We start from the raw sequence: 22,401 nt of genomic DNA, 5'->3' as shown, positions 1-22,401 counted from the left end.
ATACTAAAATGTGATGGTATCAATCCCGATGTCGATGCAGGCACAGTCACTGTTCCTGAGGCCCTAGGCTTTAGAGATAACAAGTCATGTAAATAAATCTGCGGCGAAAATTATCAAAAGGCGACTGGAGGAATAGTGGCTCAAAAGCAGAGAGGTGACACAAGGTTAAAAGTGTAGAAAGACGAAGTTAAAGAAAATGGCGAATTTTAAAACACTCAACACAGGTAAAAAAAATAAAGGAAAAGAAAGTTGAGCATGGTGTCAACTGCCACCACCCCGTTTCAAAGGGGACGCTCAATCCGTCCGTCCGTCCGTCCGTCCGTCCGTCCGTCCATCCAACCATCCATCCATCCATCCATCCATCCATCCATCCATCCATCCATCCATCCGTCCATCCATCCATCCATCCATCCATCCATCCATCCATCCATCCATCCATCCGTCCGTCCGTCCGTCCATCCGTCAACCCTCCCACCCATCCATCCATCCATCCATCCATCCATCCATCCATCCATCCATCCATCCATCCATCCATCCATCCGTCCGTCCGTCCATCCATCCGTCCATCCGTCCGTCCGTCAACCCTCCCACCCATCCATCCATCCATCCATCCTTCCATCCATCCATCCATCCATCCATCCATCCATCCATCCATCCATCCATCCACATTGTATCCAGTGGTTGCCATAACCGAAGTGGTTACATAACGGAATAAAATAAAATTAGAGGACGCTCAAGCTTCGTCTTTAAGAGTGAGACGCGACAGCGTGTCGCAGCGTTGCCAAGGAGTACACGGAACGCCATCGCCCGTTCGGCGTGACGCGTGGCCCGTTGGACAAATTAAGGAAAAGACGCCTGTCTCATATATCTCAGCGGACACCCGAATCGGGCCGTAAGGGAAGGAAAATGGAACGAACATTTGCTTTTAAGGAAAGGAAATGACGCCTGTCTCGTCGCGCCGTAAGGGAAGGAAAAATGAATCGCACGGTCAATGAATCAATTAATCAGTTGATCGATCGATCGACGATCAAGCAATCAATAAATAACCAATCAATCAATCGACAATCGATCGATCGATCGACGACCAAGGAATCAATCAAGATCAATAAATCGATCAATCAATCCATCCATCAATCCTTAACGCTATCGCGTTAAAATTCCTTCCCCTACGGCGCGGTTCAGGTGTCCACCGAGATGCGCCATTTTTCGCTCCAACCAAAGACGCGGACGCGGACGACACCGGCTTTTCTGCGACACGAGCTGTCGTGTTAATAACAACAGGCGGCAGCGTGATGTCCGATCACCACAGCTCGAGACTTCTTCGATCCTGTAATATATCCGTCTGTCAGGCGTAAAAGTGGGGCCTCTCAGTCCCGATATCGTGTAAAATTTGTTGGTCTACCGTTAGACGCAGAATGTCCCGGATGGTGTGATAAGATTCAGCGTTTCGTGCAGCATAAACTTACTAGTTAAGTTGCCTAACTTGTGACAGGTATTCGAACCGGGGACCTATGTACCCCCAATTTAGCCTTTCGTGCAGTATAAACTTACTAAAGTTATAGCCTAGTTCACAGCATGGATTCGAAACGGCGACCTATGTTAGATGTGTTAACGCTCGATATTCGATCGCTGCCTCAGCGCCTGCTCATATTTTGCTTGCGCGTTTTGTTCTTTGTAATAAAGGCGTTAGACATTCGCAAACATGGATCGGCACGAAGTATTTACTTATGACCAATAAATTATTTACATTCAAATTATATCTACGCTACTGTTTCGGCTTCGCCAACCGAACGTTGAAGGCCACGTCAACGGTGTGGTTAGGTCACATGAGATGTGAAAAAAAGAACTGGAATTTAATCGCTGGTGCGTTGTTTTAATTCGCTACGACGCTTAAACAAGCTTGCCTCAAAAGTTCGATAGGCAACAAACGATGCATGGGCGATTTTTTACGCCTCATATTACCTATCTAAATACACGTTTTAAGTCACAGACATTGTTCCGTTGTTGAAATGGAAACAGCATGAGAGCTAGAAAAATTTCAGTTATAAATTATTTACCGATCCTAGGCGAAACCGCAATCTGATCCATGTCTACTATCGCCTTGTGCATCGTTAGAAGAAAACATGCTACTACAATTGTGTGCCTACCCCCCATTCAAACGAAATAAGTATAGATTGGATATCGGTGCTTATTTTACAAAGAAACCCTCTTCTTTTCCAAGCTCCAACGGTGTGTCCATAGTGCGGTAACCGTACTTCCACCCGTACCGGAGCATCAGCTGGAGCTTCGCTGCGTGCGCGGCAGCGCCTTGAGAGTCGAACATGCCGCCTCTGTTACATTTCCCAGTTTTGCAAGGCAGCGGGTATAGTTCCCGCGCACAAGCTAGGAGGAGGAAGAAAGGAGAGGAGGTTAACCGGGAGAATAACCGGTTTGCTACCATGCACAGGGGGAAGGGTTGAGAGGATTAAACGCTGAAGGACAAAAGAGAGTAGCAGGAAATTGAAGAACTCACTGCAAAGTCACAGCGTTCGGTAAAGTTACAGCCTATCGTGCAGGCCAGAAGTTCTCAAGAAGCGGAGGAGTGCCTTGGAGGCCTTCACCACCGACAATCGTCACGGCCAGTGGCCGAGAATCTTCATTTCCGTCAGTGGGCGCGGATCTAGACGCTGCAGTGCACGGCAGAAAGACTGCCGATCGGCGCTGTAGGCAGGGCATTCACAAAGAATGCGGGCTATTGTCTCATCACACCCGCAGATGGCACACGCAGGGCTATCAGCCATACCGGTTAAAAAAGAGAGATGCTTGATGAAAGCTACACCAAGTCACAGGCGACAGACAAAGCAAACTTGCTTCACGTCGTGGTAGGCCGAATGGAAGCCTATACCGCTGCGTCGGCTCTCGATATGGGGCTGGACACACAATCGCCCTCATGGTGAGCTGTTCGCGCGGCCTCGCCCGCGCGGTAGCTAGTTTCCAGCGATGCCGCTGTGTCCTGGCAGCCATTGGTAAACAATACGGTGGTCTTTTTTTGTGGCGGAGTTGCGGAGTTCTCGAATTTCCGGCGCAAGAAAAATTCAGCAAATTACGGACTTGTTGCTTTCCTCCGCGTTGAAAGCAAACACTTCGAATCCACGCTGCACACAATCCTCTCGTTTACAATGAAAAACCGCACTGCTCCCTCAACAACGTGGTTCCTTACCTGACCGGTCTAATACCATCCACTTTGCATGCTTTGTGTTAGAGGTCGAGGCAGTGCATGGAGGGGGAAACTGACGCCATGTACTGCGACCTCAGCAAAGCGTTCTATGTTGTAACACCCTGTTGCTAATCCAGAGCCTTTTCTTGATGGGGATCAATGAGTCTTGTGTTCAACCACTCAGGAAATACGTCAAGGTCCCGCTTTCTAACGCCAGCGAGACCAGAAACCTTTCAATTACTTGGCCACTGGCGGCGTTCTTCCTGGGTCTCTTCCTGAAGCCGTCCTCTTTTCATTACTTGCTAGTGACACCGCATCTGCAATAACTACTCCTATTTCTTTTTTTATGCTGATCACATCAAGCTATTTAAAGTGATTGCCAGGCGTAGAGATTCTACTGCCCCTCAGTACGACATAAACGCCTTCGGTAAGTGGTGCACCAACAACAAACTTCTTCTGGACACCATTAAAACAAAAGTGCTAATCTACCACCGCAAGCCTACATTTCATTTCCATATGTAATTTTTAAGATATTTTGACCATGTGCGTCTGGAATTATGTACCCCGGGGTGATACCCGGTACCGACTCAGCCCGGCGAAGTCATTTTCCGGCCCGGCTCGATGGCACACTGACTTTCTCGACTGATGATCCGTATGTAAAACAACGAGCTCTTCGCGATCGGGTTTCTCTATCGTGTATCAAATTGCTTCAGTCATTCTGGTTCCTTCTTGAGGTTATACAAAACTGTCTGCCATCCTGTTCTTGAAGATGCGATTTTTTTTGGAATGGGAGGCGCCGATCAGCCACACATATCATTGATAATGTCCAAAGGAAGTTTTTATCAATCTATAGGCACCGTTTTTCGCGCAACGTTAATGATCGTCCATCTCCCACATCCCGCCGCGGTGGCTCAGTGGTTTGGGCGCTCGGCTACTGATCCGGAGTTCCCGGGTTCGAACCCGACCGCGGCGGCTCCGTTTTTATGGAGGCAAAACGCTAAGGCGCCCGTGTGCTGCGAGATGTCAGTGCACGTTAAAGATCCCCAGGTGGTCGAAATTATTCCGGAGCCCTCCACTACGGCACCTCTTCCTTCCTTTCTTCTTTGACTCCCTTTATCCCCTCCCTTACGGCGCGGTTCAGGTGTCCAACGATATATGAGACAGATACTGCTCCATTTCCTTTCCCCCCAAAAAACCAATTATCATCCCGTTCTAAATGCCTTCCCTCCCTCAGCGCCGGCCACGCCCAGAACGACCACGTCTTCTTGTTTAAACTCAGGCGTGCTTCTATATTTTGTCCAGGCCTGCTGGCTGATATCCGCCTTCGAGCAGCGCCTAAAACCACCAGATAATCTCCCATTTTCCACAACAGACAGTGTCCGTCCTTCAGACTACAACGCGGATATAATGTGTACTTACATGAGCTTGACCTATTTAAGCACTCACTATATTGTTTTCGAAATGGTGTTAAAAATGCCCGTTTCACTTGACAGCCTACATTCAACGCACAGCATTTGACCAACTGATCTGATTGGGAAATGTTGCCTGTGACCCAGTTTTGTTCGTTCATTGCTCCTTGTATTTGCTTTGTTAGCGGCTCTTTGATTTAATTTTCCTATCCTTGTATATATGTCATACTTTGTCGCTCGTCAACTGTGTCTGTTTTTTATGTACACAGCTACTATTCCTTTTCTCTTGATCTCCTTGCCCTAATAATGAGATCAGCGACTCCCCGCTCCCATTCATCTTATGTGACTTCCACCAAGTATTTCTACTCATTGTTTCTATTCAACAGCATCTCTATGCACTGCACTTCTAGTGTATTACTGTCGCATTTCTCCCACCGAAGTGCGCCTGCACAAAGGCTCTCGCTGTTCCTGGACGCTAAAACAATGCCTGCCTGCCTGCCTACCTGCCTCTGCCTGGCTGCCTGGCTGCCTGCCTTGCCTGCCTTGAATGCCTGCCTAACTTGCCTACATGCCCTGCCCTGCCTTCCCAACCTGCCTGCCTGCCCTGCTTGTCCGGAATGCCTGACTAACTGCTTAATTCACTGATTGGTCAGCATGCTTGTGGCATATCCGCGCATAGTCACGCAAGCGCTTATATGTTCTATAAGGTCCGCAATATTTTAATTTCTATTTCATGCTGGCAATAAACACTGATATTATTTACTGTGACGGCCTAATGAATCGTTTTTCTGCAATCCCACTCGTAGATTTTTAATAGGGGTTTTGTCATCAGTAATATTGTGACGGACTAGAACACAACGGCTTATACAGTGGCGCGGGCAGGAGTGTTCGCGCCAGGCCCTCCGCCATTACATCATCCGGTAACCATCCGTCATCTCATCTCATTCATCGGCTTGACGTCACGTAGCAATATTATTACAGGTTATAGTAAATAAAGTAAGCGGATCAAGGTCTTTGGTAAAAAAATTCCAGACTGCTGAGCCTCAGTAAGCGTTTTATTTTTTGTTCATTTCGCCAGCCTCAACCAACAGTGCAGATGCTTTCGACAGCCACACTGTAAGAGCGTCCCAATGTGCTGTTTCTCCAACTACAAACACTTGATCGCTATTCATCATCAGCCAGACTACGCCCACTGCAGGCCAAATGCCTCTCCCACGTCTCTCCAATGAGCCCTATTCATTGCCGGCTACGGCCACCGTATCCCCGCAAACTTCTTAATCTCATCCATCCATCTAACTTTCTTCCGCCCCTGATGTGCTTGCCTTCTGTTGGAGTCCACTCTGTGGCGCTGAGGCAAAAAGACGTTGACGCTCGTGGCGCGCGGATTGACAGACGTTGAAGTTCGCCGTCGAGCGCTCTCTTGCCGGGTCCCTGTCTTGTCACCAACACCGTGACAATAGCGAAAATTATTTCTCCAGGGCATCCATGATGGGTGAAGGCAGGATGAATGATGTAGTAGAGATTAAAAGTTGGAAAAAGGTTAGCTGATTTGACGAAGTCCAGTAGAGATCAATGGCACATCCCCTGCGTCCAGGCAATGTATGAAGCAGAGTTACTTGCGTACACATGCTGTGCGTACCAGTGCGTTTCGAGACGCCGGCAGGTGCTGCGATATGCTGAGTAAAGCCAGGCGGGCGAGGGGCGACATCGCGTTCTGAAACCGAGCGGCTCGCTTGTACCATATACGGTTGTACCATATACGGATATCAGTCGGCATATCGCCTGTGCTAACGCGGACTCTGCGTTGCATTTGGCTTTGCCACACTACACCGACGCCGATGCTCGACGGACGTCCGTGGCCCGTAGCCGACAGCGCGTCATTCGGCCGATCCCCTGGTCACATTACAACGACACGATGTCTCACTGTCCGTGTGGCACTGGCAGGCCTGGACACTTTATTTTTCGTTTTTTTTTTGTTGTCTGAAAATAATTTTTGTCCGTGCCGACCAATGCCCGTCGCTGCCTTCACTTCGCGCCACCCGCGCAGCCGCGCTGCGAGACTGCTCCGAGTCCCGTGGCTGCTGATAACGATATCTGCTGCCGGCTTTTCTCTGCTGCTTGTATAGCGAATAGCCCGTGTATTAGCGAAATGAATGTTTTATGATAATTCTACAGGAGTCGCCATTTACCGCGCGAGTACACAATTCCCCCAGGAATGCGCCGATGACGACAACTGCACCTCAGCTCTTTTGTTTACAATGCTGCCTAGGCACTAATTGCGCGTTCGTTCGGCATTAATTATAAATCTACGTTCTACTTAGGATGAATAATCTGTTATTTTTCGCCTGTAGTACGTTTAACATCTTTACTCAGTGCAGTAACTCCGCAAGAATCACCGATGAAATCCAGCGCCTGCAGCCTGAGGAACGCTTCATAGCCATATTGCTGACAGCATCCGCGTATGTCCGGCGTTTCTCGCTCGTTAAAACTGCTTCTCCCGATGTGTACAATGCTTGACTTTACATTGCTTTCTCTAGCCGCGCATTTGCAATAATTCAAATGGCTTAATTCGTTGTCCACATTGACGCCGACGACTGCTGCCGGGAACTTGGCAGACTGGGTCACACAGCCTAGCAGCGGCGCTTCCCGCTCAATGCATTTGCGTCCCAAGACGTTACCAATCTTCGATTTCAGGTCCCTGTTGTCAAAACAATGCTCAATGACTACTTGTATTCGCTCAGACTTTTGAACTTGTCCTCTGGTATCGTAGACATCGCACATGCATATGAATCCCGCGGACTCGCTAGGCGTATTCGTACCACTGGGGAGTCAAAGCGTGAACAAATGGAACATAGTTGCTCGTTTCGCTTGTTCGTAGTACGGTGTAGACAATAGCAGCCATAGTGATCCTCATCCAAGTGAATTCTTCGCTCGACCGCCGATGCTGGTGCGTCAGTAACGGCATATTTGCCGATCAGCACACCGACAGATTAGTCGCCGACTCAGCGCCTGGCCCATGTCGCGCGTCGCCGTTCATAATACGTCACTGAGTAACGCCGAAATTGTGGTGCGCGTTGACGGAACCCAGACGCCAATCGCTGATGAGACGGATGTGACAGAGCCATCAATGTAGATGTGACGGTACGCACTGTAGAATCCATAAATGTGTTCAAGGGCAAAATATTTAAGTGCAGGACCGGGGGTGCTTGTTTTCCTTTTGATGCCAGGAACCGTTGTCTTGATTTGCCATGCTGTGTACCTCCAAGGTAGGGAGGAAGTCGTGACCGGGAGCTGTTAGTGTAGTGGGAGAATGTCAGAAACTTTCTCTATGCAGTGCGCTGCGAGTGGGTGGTGACGTGCATGAGCCACGAACCGCATCTGGGCACGAAGCAACTCCTGGGTTAGCAGCACTGATGCAGATAGACGTCTGCTCTCTGCTAGAGTACCCACTGTGGAGGTGGTCTTGGGAATACCGAGGCAGATTCTCAAGGCCTTAGCTTGCATAGTTTCAAGGAGTTTGATATTTGTTTGTGAGATACCCTGAAGAGTTGGGAGACTGTAGCGTAGGAGGCCTTCACACAGCGCACCATACAGCCGTTGTAATGAAGGTGTAGAGCAGCATTTTCTGGTGGTGGAGAGCATACGAATGATAAAGGCGTAAGAGCAGAGCTTGATTTTAAGGTGCTCTACATGTGGGGGGCCATGACAGTGACCTGTCAAATGGCACCCCTAGGAATTTATGGCTTGTAACGTATGGTATTGGGGTACCAGAAACTTTCAACACGTAGAGTGAAAGATTTCGCCTCGAAAATGCAATTGCTGAGCTTTTATCTGGCGACATGACGAGACCGCGCTTGCTTAAAAGCGTATGTATGCAACCTATTGCCCTCTGTAATCGGGCATGTACAATGCGCCTGTTGCGTCCGGAACACCATATACAGATGTCGTCGGCGTAAAGGGAGATTTCAACTGTAGGAGGCAAGCATTTTTCCAAGCCAACAAGTGAGATATTGAAAAGGGTGGGACTTAAAATCGCCCCCTGAGGTACTCCGCGAGATTTTTGGCGCCGAGCTGTGTCACCTTCACTTGTTGACAATGCCGATTGACTGTAAGGCTGAAAGAATGGCTTCATGTGTGACGTTGTCAAATGCTGCCTTCACGTCAAGAAACACAGCGATCACCATAGACCGCTCTGTTTTGGTGCTTTTAACACAATATTTGAGGGCTATAACACTGTCAATGCTGCTGCGTCCTTTTCAGAAACCGGACATGGCCGAAGGGTATATATCTGTTTGTCAGGTCCCAGGTAAGGCCGGAGTGCACCATTTTCTCCATCAGTTTTCGGACATAGCTTAGAAGCGCAATGAGGCAATAAGCGTTTAAGTAAATTGATGGTTTTCCAGGCTTGAGGAGAGGTATCACACGCACACGCTTCCAACACGTTTCAAGGCGGCCGGTCTCCCAGGAGGTGTTATAAACTGCGAGCAGCTGAACCTTGGCCTTACTTCTCTGATGAGAAAGGGCAGTGTACCTTGCACCGCCCGGTCCTGGGCGCGATTTTTTATTGGTAGCTGCCAAAGCCGCAAGAAGTTCTTCCATGGTGAATGGATTATCAAGGAGGGCAGTATTAGGTGAAGGGGTAAAGATTTGGAGCGGCAATGGCACGGTTATGGCCCTTAATCGAGCAGTGATCTTAGAACAGAAAGCCTCCACTGCATCGAGACGAGAAATATTCGCATTTGCATCCACGCAGTCAAAAGGATTTAGTGGGGCAGGCTGACTACTGAGGCTGCGTACAATGCTCTATATCTTTAAGAGGATTTCTGGGATCAAGCTTCGCACAAAAGGATCGCCATTCGAGCCAGCTTGTCCAAATGACGTTGAACATGTTTCTGTGCGCGCCTAGCAAACCCTGATGTCTTCTCTATCATTTGTTCTGCGTGCTCGTCTCTCTGCTCTGAGGCGTATTGCTCGAAGTCGCTCATATTCAGCATCTGCAGTTGATTGCACTTTTGATAGCATTGTAACCTTAGTGCTGGACGTCTTAGCACGTGATATAGTATCGACGAATCTTTCATAATTGAGGTTCGAGAGGTCCACTTTTTCAACTGTGTCTGCGAAAAGTTCCCAATCCGTGTAGCGTGCTACACGCCGCTGTGAACTTAAGAAAGCACAACCAACCTTTATATACGTAGGAAGATGATCGCTGCCATGAGATTCTATGTCAACACTCCAGGTTGTTGAAGACGACAGATGATTAGAAATTGTCGAAATGTCAAGGACACTGGATCTTGTACCTTGATAAAAGGTTGCCTGGCCGTTTTTGAGGAAAGTGAAATTGTTGCACTGTGCGAAATCAAATAACTGTCGTCCTCTAGTTCTCGATCTGATGCCTCCCAAGCAGGATGATGTGCGTTGAAATCACCCGTAATGATGTGCGGCGCAGGGGTACTGCGCACGATAGCCTGAAGGCGGTCGACGTCAAAGTTGACACGGGGGGGTATGTACCCGACGATCACTGTGAAGGACAGGTTCATCATCTTGACGGTGGCCGCAACATATTCATTCCGTGCGTCGGCAGATATCGTTTATGGAATGGAGGTGACGTCTTTCCGAACAGCTATACGAACTTTGCTGATGTCAACATCTGCCATCGAGTTCAGAACGGTATATCCTGAAAGACGGATAGTAGTACGCAGACGGGATTCTGAGATGGCAATGATGGAAAAACGCTGCTTCGAAACAAATTGTCGGAAATCAGAAAGTCGTGGACGAAGGTTGCAGGCATTCCATTGGAAGATGCTGGCCTTGTTACGGATGATTTGCACACTAGGGAGAGTAGCTGGTCTATTGACTGCTACCGCCATTGTACAAGAAGAGGTGAAATGAATTCAAGGTTTGTTAGGATGGCCTTCTCCACCGGCGAGGAGTGTGGTGTAAGGAAAGCGCGGAGCCGCAACAAGCGAGCACAGTAGGGACCTGGTACTACCGGACTTTTGGCGAATAGATTCTTCACGTGAGTGGTTCCAGGTTCCATACTGCGGCTGCCGTGGGGTGTTCACCTTTGTACTCGCTACAGGAGGTCGATCAACATTTTGGCGCGGTGGAAGAGGAGGGAAATCAATCACGTCCTCAATGCTCAAGTGACTGGCTTTGTCTTTGTCCGGCGATTGGGGAGCTTCCCCGGCGATGAATTTTTCCTGCGGCGACTTCCCCGGATTTGGTTTTGCTCAAGAAGAGCAGTTTTGCTGACTTATAGTCTGTGTTATTTGAGTTCTTGTACTTGTAGATAATTTTCTCGTTTTGGTAGGCAGTGCAGCGAAAAAACGTAGCCTCATGCTGCTTACCGCAGTTAGGACAAAGGGGGTTATCACTTGCACATTCAATGCGGTCATGGCTGCCACCGCAACGAGAGCAGCGCAAGGCAAGTCGGCAAGCGCTAGCCACATGGCTGAAGCGTTGACACCTGGTGCATTGCCGTGGTGTTTGTATGTACTCGTACACACGGTACCTTGTATATCCGAGAATCACGTATTGCGGAGCATATTCTGTCGCAAATACAATGCGAATATTTTGTGAGTTTCCAAGTTGGCGGACGGATTTAATCGGAGCTCGCTGTAGCAGCGCTGAGTAGATATCTGATGAGAGAGATCCAAGGGGACACCCTTAATGACACCCACGCCGCAGTTGCTGGGGCGAGGCTCGTAGGCTTGAACTGCAACTCCAGCTATGCTTGTTATCTGCAAGAGGCGTTCAGTAGCGTGCGCTGTACGGGTGTCAACTGCCAAAAGGTTTAGGCGCTCGTTGAGACGAACTTGAAGAACGCTGTCTGGAGCCACAGATTCTAAACCTTGTCTCAATGATAGCGGATTAATGCAGGTAATGCGGTACCCGGAATCTAGTGGCTTGATGACAACCGTAAGGTTGTGCTTAGGAGTTTGAGGTACATGCAGAGTATCTGCTCTCATAACTGACCGCTTTGAGCCGCGACGGCGTTTCGAAGGCACTTGAAAAAATCTTTCAGACCCTTCTCCGGACTACGCAGTAGTCTCCATGTAGATGATAGTAGAAAAACCTGACGAATCAGAAAATCGTCCTGACCTGAAGGTAGTGGCATATCATGGCTTGAGGTTAAGCATCAGGAGATCGTTGTCCATGAGGATCTGGAAATCCTGGTCCTGATGCAGCTGGAGCAGAAGAGTGGCTGCAAGACACCAGGCTTGAGGCAGCAGGTAGGGCTTGCACAGCAGGTATAGCCTGCTGAGTTAGGCCTGACGGAATGCCAGGTGAACAATTAGGTGTTGAGCCAGGGTGCGGCACCGGCGGAGCCGCACCCACCGCAGGAATCATACCAGGATGTAACAGTGCAGCTTATCTGAACAGAAATGTTCAGCACCGATGAGAAATCCTTCACAAAGAGTGGAAGAGACGAGCGGGCAAATCCCGACAGCTCTCTTCTTCGTCTTCTACCTCTTTGGAGCTGTTAAAATATATTTTAAGCGCTTGTTGCATCTCATACTTCGTAGTGGGTGACCTCACACAGACGAAACCCATGACAAGCTTTTTGTATCCTCAAAATTTGATGCCTCGACCCCTTAAGGACCAGAGGTTATCTTACTTACCCTGGCATTACATTTTCTGCCCAACCCCATTTCTTCCTCTTGATTTTGACGAGGACGCCATTAATACGCGTTTGTTCCCTCACCCACTCTGCTCGGTACCGGTCTCTTAGCGTTACATTTATCATTTTTCTTTGAATAGATTCCTACACTGACCTTAACTTAAGCTGAACTCTTTTTGTTAGCCTCCACGTTTCTGCCGTGTAGGTGAGTACCGGTAAGATACAGCTCCTGTACACTTTTATTGGCGGATATTGGTAAACTGTTTGCAAAAGAGTTGAAATCTGGGCCAGTTGGCACATGGGCGAAAAGATCAGTTAAACACAAACGAGGGAAAAGAGGAGGAATTCACAACACAACGAATGGACTATCAACATTGATTTATTGAACGAGACACTTTGCCACTACGACTCACAGGACATGCGCATCATTACCAAAACCATCACTGCACAGTGAAATCAAATAGATAAGCAACACAACTATCGCCCGCGCGCCAAAAAAAAAACAAGTTCTTTTTCCAGCAGGCGTACCGAAGTTGTGCTAACGAAGTCTTCACCATGCAACCTGATGTGGTAAGCTTGCAAAATTTCGCGTTCTGCTTTCAACCTGCCTCTGCAAAGAATGCTTAATTGCCAAACAGCGGGTGGCAGCCACACTCGCGACAATGGCGAGGCAGGTTTTGTCCATCAGCAGAACCCAATGAGTTGTAGTGTTCGCGCAGCCTTTCATTGATATACCGGCCTGTTTGGCCGATGTAAACCTTTTCGCATGTGAGGGGAAGCTTATACACTACACCTGTGCAACATTTTGAGAAAAAATTTTCATGCTTCGTCGTACAACTGAGAATTCTCAAATTACCTCGTGATATACGCGAGCGCAATCCCGAGAGCTTGCAGGTAGCAGATAATATATCGTTAAAGCCCTAGTTACCTGCAATTTTCTTAATGTTGGCTAGCCCGTGCACATAGGGCATAACTTCAAAACCTTTTTGTTCATCGGCAACGACATCGACACTTCTCTCATTCTCTTTTTTCTTCTTGACCCTCTGAAGAAGGGATTCAGCTATCCCTGTTAGGATGACCCTTGGAAATCCCGCTACATCCAAACGTAGGAGTTGCTTTCCAAAGCTGCTGATCATAGCGTGGTGGCAGCATTTTTCCATAGCATTGCGGAAACTGTTCAGAGCAATTCCTCTCTTCACAATCTTTCAATGTGCGGACGTGAAAGACAACAACGCCTTCTTGCTCCTTGGTGAAAACATCCAGCATAAATGGCCATCGTCATAGAAGGTTATAGTTGAAAATCTGAGAAACTTATGGAATGTTGGCTTGGCTAGGAAGTTCATGGATGAAGTTGAGAGAGCGGGAAGAAGCTTTAAAAGCATTTAAAATAGAATCTGCAACTACAGGCAAGGAGTCATTAGATTAAAGCTCTAAAAGTATCAAGAAATCGTCAACGTACCTAAAAACTCTGTCCACACGCTTGCCGAGAAGAACGCCTTTAAGTAAATGGTCAAATTTGGAGCTACGCTAGAGCCAATGCATATTCCTTTTTTCTGTAGGTACAAGGAGCCCTTAACATCAACAATGGTGGAAGACAGGTAAAAGAAAAGAATTTCTAGAAAGGTTTCAACTGACATACCACAGGTGTTCTGAAACCCCACAGGATCAGAAATTTCAATAACTTCCCGCACTGCTACAAAAAGATCGTCGTGAGGGATGCTGTAGAACAGATCCGCAATGTCGACAGAAAAAGCCGCGTTGGCCGCCTGGATACCCTTGCCGACTCTTCTACCACCTCGGACGAGCTAGCCACGCTGTACGTGTCCAGCACTGTGAGGGACGCCAAGCGTCGCTGAAGAAACTGACCCAGGAGTTTCTGCCAAGAACCTGCCTCCGTTACAATGGCTCGCAACGGCCAACCCGCCTTGTGGGCTTTGGCAGAACCACGAAACCACCCTCCTTGTCCGCTTGGAGAAGGGTCAAGTCATTTTGGACAAAATGGCCGATGACCCGATGGAGAACGCAGTTGCTGCGCCTTAAGTCCTTGTCATCCGTCTTCAACACTACAACACATTGGGTTCCACTGATGGACAAAACCTGCCTCGCCCCTGTCGCGAGTGTGGCTGCCACCCGCTGTTTGGCTTTTAAGCATTCTTGGCGGAGGCAGGAAGAAAGGAGAAGGCGAAGTTCTGGAAGCCTACCACATCAAGTTGCACGGTGAAGAGTGCGGTAGCACAACTTCGGTACGCCTGCTGGAAAAAGAACTTTTTTATGGCGCGCGTACGATAGTTGTGTTGCTTATCTATTTGATTTCACTGTGCAGTGATGGTTTTGGTATTGATGCGCATGTCCTTTGAGCCGTACTGGGAAAATGTCTTGTTTAATAGATAAATGTTAATAGTCTAGTCGTTGTGTTGTAAATTCCTCCTCTTATCCCTCGTATGTGTTTGGCTGGATTTTTCGCCTAAATTGGTAAACTCCCATTCATGATCTGAGAGAACTTGCCAAATGCGCTCCGCCCCATTCTCAGTCGCCTAGTTATTTCACTCTCGTGATCCGGACCAGCGGTCACTAGCTGCCCTAAGTTGACGCATTCCCACAACCATTTCGATCACCTCGCTGCCGATTGTGGACTGCTGTTCTCTTGCGAGACTGTTGAACAGTACTTTGGTTTCTTGAGCATGTTAATTTTTAGACTAACCATCTGATCTGCCTCTCTAACTCATATAATCATGTTTTGCAGTTCATCTCGTCAGTGACTTTGTAATGCAATGTCACCAGCTAATCGAAGATTACTTAGGTGTCCTGCATTAACTCTTATCCCCAGCTGTTCCCAATCTAAGCCTCGGGGTACCTCCTGTAAACTGGCAGTGAATAGCATTTTCGAGATCGTGGCTCCTCCCTGATACCCTTCCTCACTGGAATTTTATTGCTGACTTCATGGAGGATTATGGTAGCTACGAATTGATTACAGATATTTTCCAGTACTTTTATATTAGGCTCTTCTACACCATGACTCCGCAATGCCTGCATGGCTGCTGAGGATTCCACTCAGTCAAATACTTTTTTTGCAATCAATGAAGGCTATACCAGGTGTTACAGGGATGACTTTAAGTAACACTCAAAAACAGGCTTCTTGAGCTAAAACTTTGCTTTTTCGGCAAAGTATTAAAGTGTCGGCGGACACTAGAAAACTGGTGAATAGGTTTATGTAGTAGACTGGCAATTAACCAATTTTGAATAATAACTTTTTAACTATTACAGTTAGGCACCTAGTTGCAATTAGAGATTTGTAGTCGGATGTCTGTAATAGTTATTTAATAAGGCAGGAACTTGGGCTAGTTGGATATTGTTTGAACTTAAATTTTCTAGCGCTTAGTGAACACAAGGGACAAGAACACAAATACACGGGACGTACGTCTAGCGTACGTCCTGTGTATTTGTGTTCTTGTCCCTTGAGTTCACTAAGCGCTAAAAAACATGAGTCAGTAATAGCCATATGAGCTTTTAGAATTTCGGAAACGGTATTATCCTCGGTGCAGTGGCTCGTCAAAATTTGGCTACATCGTGCCAGAATACATGCGTTTTCGAAAAGCATGAAGGCAAAGCAGCCTTTCCAATGCACGTAACTATATTTCGTCGAGCCACAGCGCCAAGGATAATAGCGTTTTCGAAATTCTAAAAACGGTTCTGGCTATTACTAACGATCGGCTACAAATCTCTGATTGGAACTAGGCGCCTAACCCTAATATTAAAAAGATAATAATTAAAAATTAGTTAACCAGGTTGCCACTTAAATCGGTTCACTACTTTTCTGGTGTCTGCCAAAAACTGGTAATGATATGCTGAAAGAGCCGTAATTTTACCTCAAAAAACCTATTTTTGAGAATTACTTAGTCTTCCCTGTACCACCTGGTATATAGGGGTTAAATTATACATATTCGTAGCGCAACAAGGGCAGCAACACACAACAAAGACAAAAACGAAATATAAAAATATGCATAATTTGTTTCAAATCCAGTTAACCCAACATCTAACTCTTTTGAATTATATAGAGGTTGGTTATATTCTCCGTATTTCTCTAACACCTTATATATAGTGTGAATATGGTCTATTGTCGGGCATGTTTTACCAAAGCCTGTCTGATCATTTGATTGATTGAATTATAAGGTTGTGCTGGTCGATCTATAATATTTCAAGTCCTTGACGTCTCCTTTCTATGAATGAAGATAATGTCAGCGTTCTTCCAAGCTTCTGGTACGCACGAGGTCATTAGGCATTGCGTATACAGGGTGGCTAGTTTTCTAGCGCAATCTTCAATACCTCAGTACTTGAATCGATCGTGATCTTCACCAGCTTCTTTCCCCTTTTCATTCTTCTTAAGGCTTTTTGTACTTTCTCTTTCGTTAAAGGCGGGATATTCCATTGCTGTGCGTCACTGTCTCTCTCATTAACGTTCTGACTGCACTCGCTACTGTATAAATATGTGTAGAATTCTTCGGGTAATTTAACTGTGCTATCCACATTGCTAATGACATTGTCCTCTTTGACTCTTACCGCACACATCTGCTTTCTGCCTACGCCTAGTTTCCTTCTCGCCGCTTTTAGGCCACCTCCGTGCTTTAGAGCATGCTCCATTCTCTTCCCATTAAACTTCCTTACGTCGGCTACTTTGCGCTAACTTTCAAGAGCTTTCAAAATCAGACAAGCCGGCTTTTCGCGGCGGGGTTCCCTTATTCGATCTTAATTGTTGTTTCCGAGACCCTCCTTCGAAAACTGAAGCTTGGAACACGAAGAAATGCTGGTGATCGTCGGAAGGACCAAAACGCTTTGGTTGTGCCATAGATGCACAAGACCTCGCACATCACCAGGAAAGTGGTCAAAAGGCATGGTGTTCCTGCTGTTTTTGCGGTGCCCAACAAGCTGGGAAAGTTGCTCCTCTGTATTTGCAGCTCCAAAAAACGTGGATGCCAGACAAAACATGACACTCAACTCACCAAGTGTTCCGCAGGAGTGGTCCATGCTATCCCCAATGTTGGCCAAACTGGCTGCTGCATCAATTGACGCTTGGGGAAACACGCCCGAAATTTAAACGATTTAAGGGACTAATATGGACATTTGGTTGCACACGTTGGGGCAAAGGATGCGCACCTCGGTTTGGAGAGACCATATATATATGGCTGCAAGCGCGGCAATAAGGAACACAGTTTAGTTTCGTACGCCCGGTGTGTGCTGGGCTGCGTCAGCATTGCGCAGGGTCGTGCATAGGGCCCGTAGTGAGCGACACGGTGTCAGTAGTGGTCACGGTGCAGGCTGACGAAGCGCTTGGTCTCCGTCACAGACGACGCCCCTCCTGCCTGCGACTGCGGGGCCTCATCCTCTATTTTGCTCCGGGCTGCAACTGCATAGTTGCTCTCGTCTAACTCGCCAACGCTTGTCATCGCCTGCTGGCTTACCACACGCAAGTAATTTGCCTAAATGCCATAGCCGCGGCACTCAGCAGCTGCCATGCCCTCATAAGAGGATACACAGCAGCCAGCCGCTGCGCTCGCTCCGGCAACCGGATCATGGGCAGGGATTTTCTTGCGCCAGCCAGATCAGTTTGACTTCGAAAATGCTGGCTCCTGACCGACATAGCTAAGCCTATTCGAGGACTATGGGTTCGCTTCAGGCCTTCATCAAGCGCCGGGAGATGTTCAAGTTCGGAATCTGCTGTATTGCATCGGCCCGGAAGCTCGTCCGCTTCTTGCGACCTTCGGCCCAGCCACTTCTCTGAACGACTACACGGGCGTAATCAATAAGTGCGAGGCGCATTTCGTTCCCCCTGTCAATGAAGTCTACGAGTCAGCTCACTTTCATCGACGAGTACAGCAGCCAGATGAAACTCTGGACAGCTACTACGCGGAACTCTGAAAACTGTGTAAAAGATGCAACTACCCTTCCGGTGAAGTCAAAGAACGTGTTGTCCGTGAACGCTTCATAATGGGACAGTGAGATTCCTCGCTCGCCGATAACCTCTGAAGGAACCCTCAGCTGAACCTAAAGTAAGCGTGTATTCAAGCAAGACAAGCAGAACACGACGACAAACAGAAGAGTAAGCTATGGGCACTGGCTACAGTGCTAGGTGCACTAAACCTCGACGCGGCCAAGTACTGTCGGTTCCAGCCGAGACGTGACAAACGCGCCGAGACGATGGCAGCAGCCAGAATTCGTGCGATTTCTGTCCAGCGCGCAACTCGCAGAGAAACTACTGCAAGAAAAATGCAGTTTTACTGATGTTTGTCGTTCTCGGAAGGCAAGGCAGGCCAGGATGTCTGCAGTCAAGACGGATACAGTGTACCGCTCGGGAAAAACCATGTACGCCGAAATCACAGTTGACGACTACAAAGAGATCTCCAAAGTCGACTCGGGTGCGGAAGTTTCTGCGGTTTTGGACACCTTCCACAAGCCCTAGGCAGAGTCGAGAGCTTTGTTTCGGATTCGGAAGAACAGCCTCTCAACGTCCTGGGATCCTTCACAGCATCTTAAAGTGAAAGCTTTATTGGCCGCAAACTCGCGATTTCGCCGTGGCGGTACTCCACCGAGGCACGTGACGTCACAACGCGCGCCTCGCCGCGGAAGGTTACTGTGCTTCGCGCGCTCGGCGCGCCATTTGGCATGACGTCACACCGCGCCGCTCGCCACCGCCGCTGTTTGGTAGGACGTGACACCGCGTTCCTCGTCGTTGAGCTCGCCTCCGCTCGTTTCGACAGCTGCGTCGCACGCGTAATAAGATGTCACAGGATTGAAAAGGAGAGCTAGCGTGCTCCGCAACCACCGTTGAGGCGGCAGTATGGACAGCGACAATTCTGATAAGCTGGAGGTGGCCTGACATCGACAGCGGAACGAGATGAAGAGGAAACGATTCGCCCAGGAAACAGACGAACAGCGCGCCAAACGACTGGCTAAACGCCGCCGTGAATATGCCGCCGCGAGACAGGCACGTTTGACGTCCGTTGTCTCGACCGCTAGCAGTAGCGACAGCTGCCGGATGAGAGACCTGAGTCCTGGATCACTGAATACGGCCCGTGATGAACGATGGCATGCGACCAAGAGACTTCAGCGGCGGGCTCAAGAAACCGAAGAACAACGTGTCGTTAGCCTAGAGAATAGGCGTAAGAGTGACGCGACCCCTTCAATCCTTGGATAGCCTCGGTGCTGAAATCAAACATGGACCTACAGGTCGTACTGGACGTTTACGCCTGTGCTTCATACGTTGAGGAATATGTGAACAAGCCAACCGGGGAGTTTCACACTTGCTTTCGCTACATATATCCTGGCATAGCCGAGCTAAGCAACTGCCATTTTTTGCTGTGGAAAGGCAAGTCCGGCGTTCAACGCTTGTATCATGTCAAGGCCCTGCCGGTACCGCATTTGGGCTTTCCGGCTCTGGAAGCTCTGGGAGTCGTCAAGTTTCTCGACAAGGTCTCTGTCAAGGCATGTAATAATCTGTTCAAAGGACTGCGCTCATTCCTAAAAGTGCAAAATACGCCTTCAGCCGGGTGCGGTGCCCCATTCACTCAGTGTGCCACGACGCATTCCTATTGCACTTCGAGAAGTTAAGGCAGAGATTCAGAAGCTGGAACTATAGAGATACGCAATGTAGACAAGCCAACGCAATGGTGCGCAGGTCTTGCGTTCGTCCCTAAAGATTTCGGGGGCCCCAGGCTGTGTGTCCACACCACAAAGTTGAACATAGTGGTCTTGCGGAAACGCTACAATCTACCAAATGCAGAACAAGTCCTTGGCCTTCTGGGCGATGCGAAGATATTCACAAAACTGGATGCAACGACAAGTTTTATTAAGATAAGCTTGCGGAGAAATAGCAGGCGCTCACGACCTTCATCATGCATTTCGGGAGCTACTGCTTTTGTCGAATGCCCTTTGACATCACATCAGCACCGAAATTTCTTCAAAAGCAAATTTCTATAATTCTGGAAGGTCTTGAAGGTGCAGTCCGCATGATTGACAATGCCCTTGTTTTTGGCCGTTCTTTAACATGACGTTCGCCCTCATGAAGTCCTCACAAAGCGCTCTGAAGCTGGAATCATCTTGATTAAGGAAAAGTGATGCTTTCGCCAGACAGAATTTTCCTTCGTTGTAGTTAATGTGTGGGCACAAAGTATCCCCCCAGAACTCAACAAGTTCAAGGCAGTGAAGGACATGAGTCCGCCCATAGACGTAGCTTGTGTGCGGCGACTCTTGGGAATGGTCACTCAACTGGTCTGTTTTCTCCCGCATGCCTCAGTAGCCATAGCCCCTATCTGGGTTTTTCTTGGTACAAATGCTGAATGGACATGGTCTCACGAAGAAGAGTATGCATTTGCTGCCGTGGTAGACATGCTCGCCTCTGACTGTTGCATGGCAAAGTACTGTCCTGCTTACCCAACGATCGTCGCTGCCGACGCAAGCTCCTTCGGCTTGGCTGCTGTCCTTCTACAAATGCAGCCTTGAGGAGACAGGCGTCCTGTTTCATTCGCTTCATGGCCCGTGAGAACAAAGCAAAGATAGAGCAAAACCAAAAAGGAGGCTTTAGCTGTTGTGTGGGCCATTCAAAGGTTTGACGATTTTATACGGGTCCTGTTTTTTTGAAGCTGAAACAGATGTCGACCACAAGTCTCATCATTTGGAAAACTAGACCTGGACGCACTGCCACCTCGCATCTAGCGTTTGCGACTCAAATGATAGCATATCAGTTTGACAAGCGGTATACGTCCCAGAAAAGTACTTGCCACAGCTGACACATTGTCACGTGTACCTACGGAGCTAGCCTCATCCTGTGGACATAATCGAAGTGTTTGCCACGGAGGTCTTGCGAGAGGCTGCAGCAGTAGCAGCGCTACAGACAGGACATGTCGAGAGGGCGCACGCACAGGATGGTGAGTGAAGCGCAGTGATTTCTTTCTGCCAGAGTGGCTTCCCAAAGAAAGACAAGCTTCCGTTGTATCTTGCAAAGTATGCAGCTATAATTTACGAGCTCTCGGTCTGCAATGGCCTTTATCTGAAAGGTGCTCGCATGATTGTGCCAGCTGCCTTACGGCCAAGCGTGTTGGCGCTGATTCAAGAAGGTCATCAAGGCATAAATAGATGCAGGTCCCGAGCACGTGAGTCGGTGTGGTGGCCTAGGATTGGTTCGGACATCAAGGTTTTTGTCTCTGACCAAGTGTGAGCAGTGCGCTTCATTTCGGACGAATCCAGCAGAGCCACTCAGCAGCACAGTGGTTCCACGTCATTCCTGGGAAATGCTTGGCACAGACTTGCTTAATCTCATTGGACATACTTTCCTTCTTGTACTACTCCCGCTACCTAGAGGTGGTGACCCTGAACACAACAGCCTGCCGAGTCATCGAAATCATGAAAAGAAATTTCTCACGACATGGCATCCCGGAAGTGTTGCGATCAGACAATGGGCCTCCATTCCAGTCCAAGGAATTCGCGCATTTCATGGCTTTATGTGGCATTGAACACGTAACAAGCAGTTAAAACTAGTCTAAGTCTAATGGAGACGCTGAACGTATAGTGCGCAATCTGAATAGCTTGTTCCGCAAGGAAGCAGACCCCTACCCGGCTCTTTTGAACCACAGTGAAACAGCGGGCGTAACAGGGCTTAGTCCTGCGGAAGTTATAATGGGCAGAAGACTCTGAACAAGGTTGTCCAAGGAGGAGCAACAAATGCTGCTAGCAAAACAAGCGAAACAAGATGTGACAAAGACGCACGCTACAAGAAAAAAACAGGCAGCTAACTTCAATCGGCGACCTCGCACCAGAGACGTCCCAACACTACAAGATAGTGCTCCGGTGTAGATACAACCAGAAAGGGTCAAGGCAACAGTTCTCAGCTTTTCACAGAATCCAAGGGGTTTCACAGTTGAAACAGAAGAGGGAGCAATCCTACAGCAAAGCCGGCGCAGCCTGCTCCCGTTCCAACCAGAAGAACCGCAATGCCTCCAAGAAGCAGTCCGTGGGGAAGACATTGAGGCACCACATCATCGACAGCAACCAACGCCAAGTCCGCACCAAAGAAGTGTGACGACGCCCATAAATACAAGGCTACCTCCATTTGGCTATATTTTGCGCAGAATATAACCAACCCCTGTATATAGCCTTCATTGTTCATTGATTATGAGAAAGCATTC

At 48.3% G+C, this 22,401-nt stretch overlaps 1 protein-coding gene and 1 pseudogene across 1 annotated transcript in view; one reads left to right on the top strand and one right to left on the bottom strand.

Annotated features, from left to right (window-relative positions):
* Nucleotides 1-22,401, bottom strand: part of LOC144096721 (seizure 6-like protein) — a 158,673-nt gene that overhangs the window by 124,658 nt on the left and 11,614 nt on the right. The window lies entirely within an intron of this gene.
* LOC144096869 (uncharacterized) lies at nucleotides 13,811-22,295 on the top strand (annotated as a pseudogene).

The sequence above is a fragment of the Amblyomma americanum genome, chromosome 7 (genome assembly GCF_052857255.1).
Source record: "Amblyomma americanum isolate KBUSLIRL-KWMA chromosome 7, ASM5285725v1, whole genome shotgun sequence".
Classification (NCBI taxonomy): Eukaryota; Metazoa; Arthropoda; class Arachnida; order Ixodida; family Ixodidae; genus Amblyomma; species Amblyomma americanum.
Note: the sequence above shows the minus strand (reverse complement) of the source record. Positions and strands in the feature narration are given on the sequence as shown.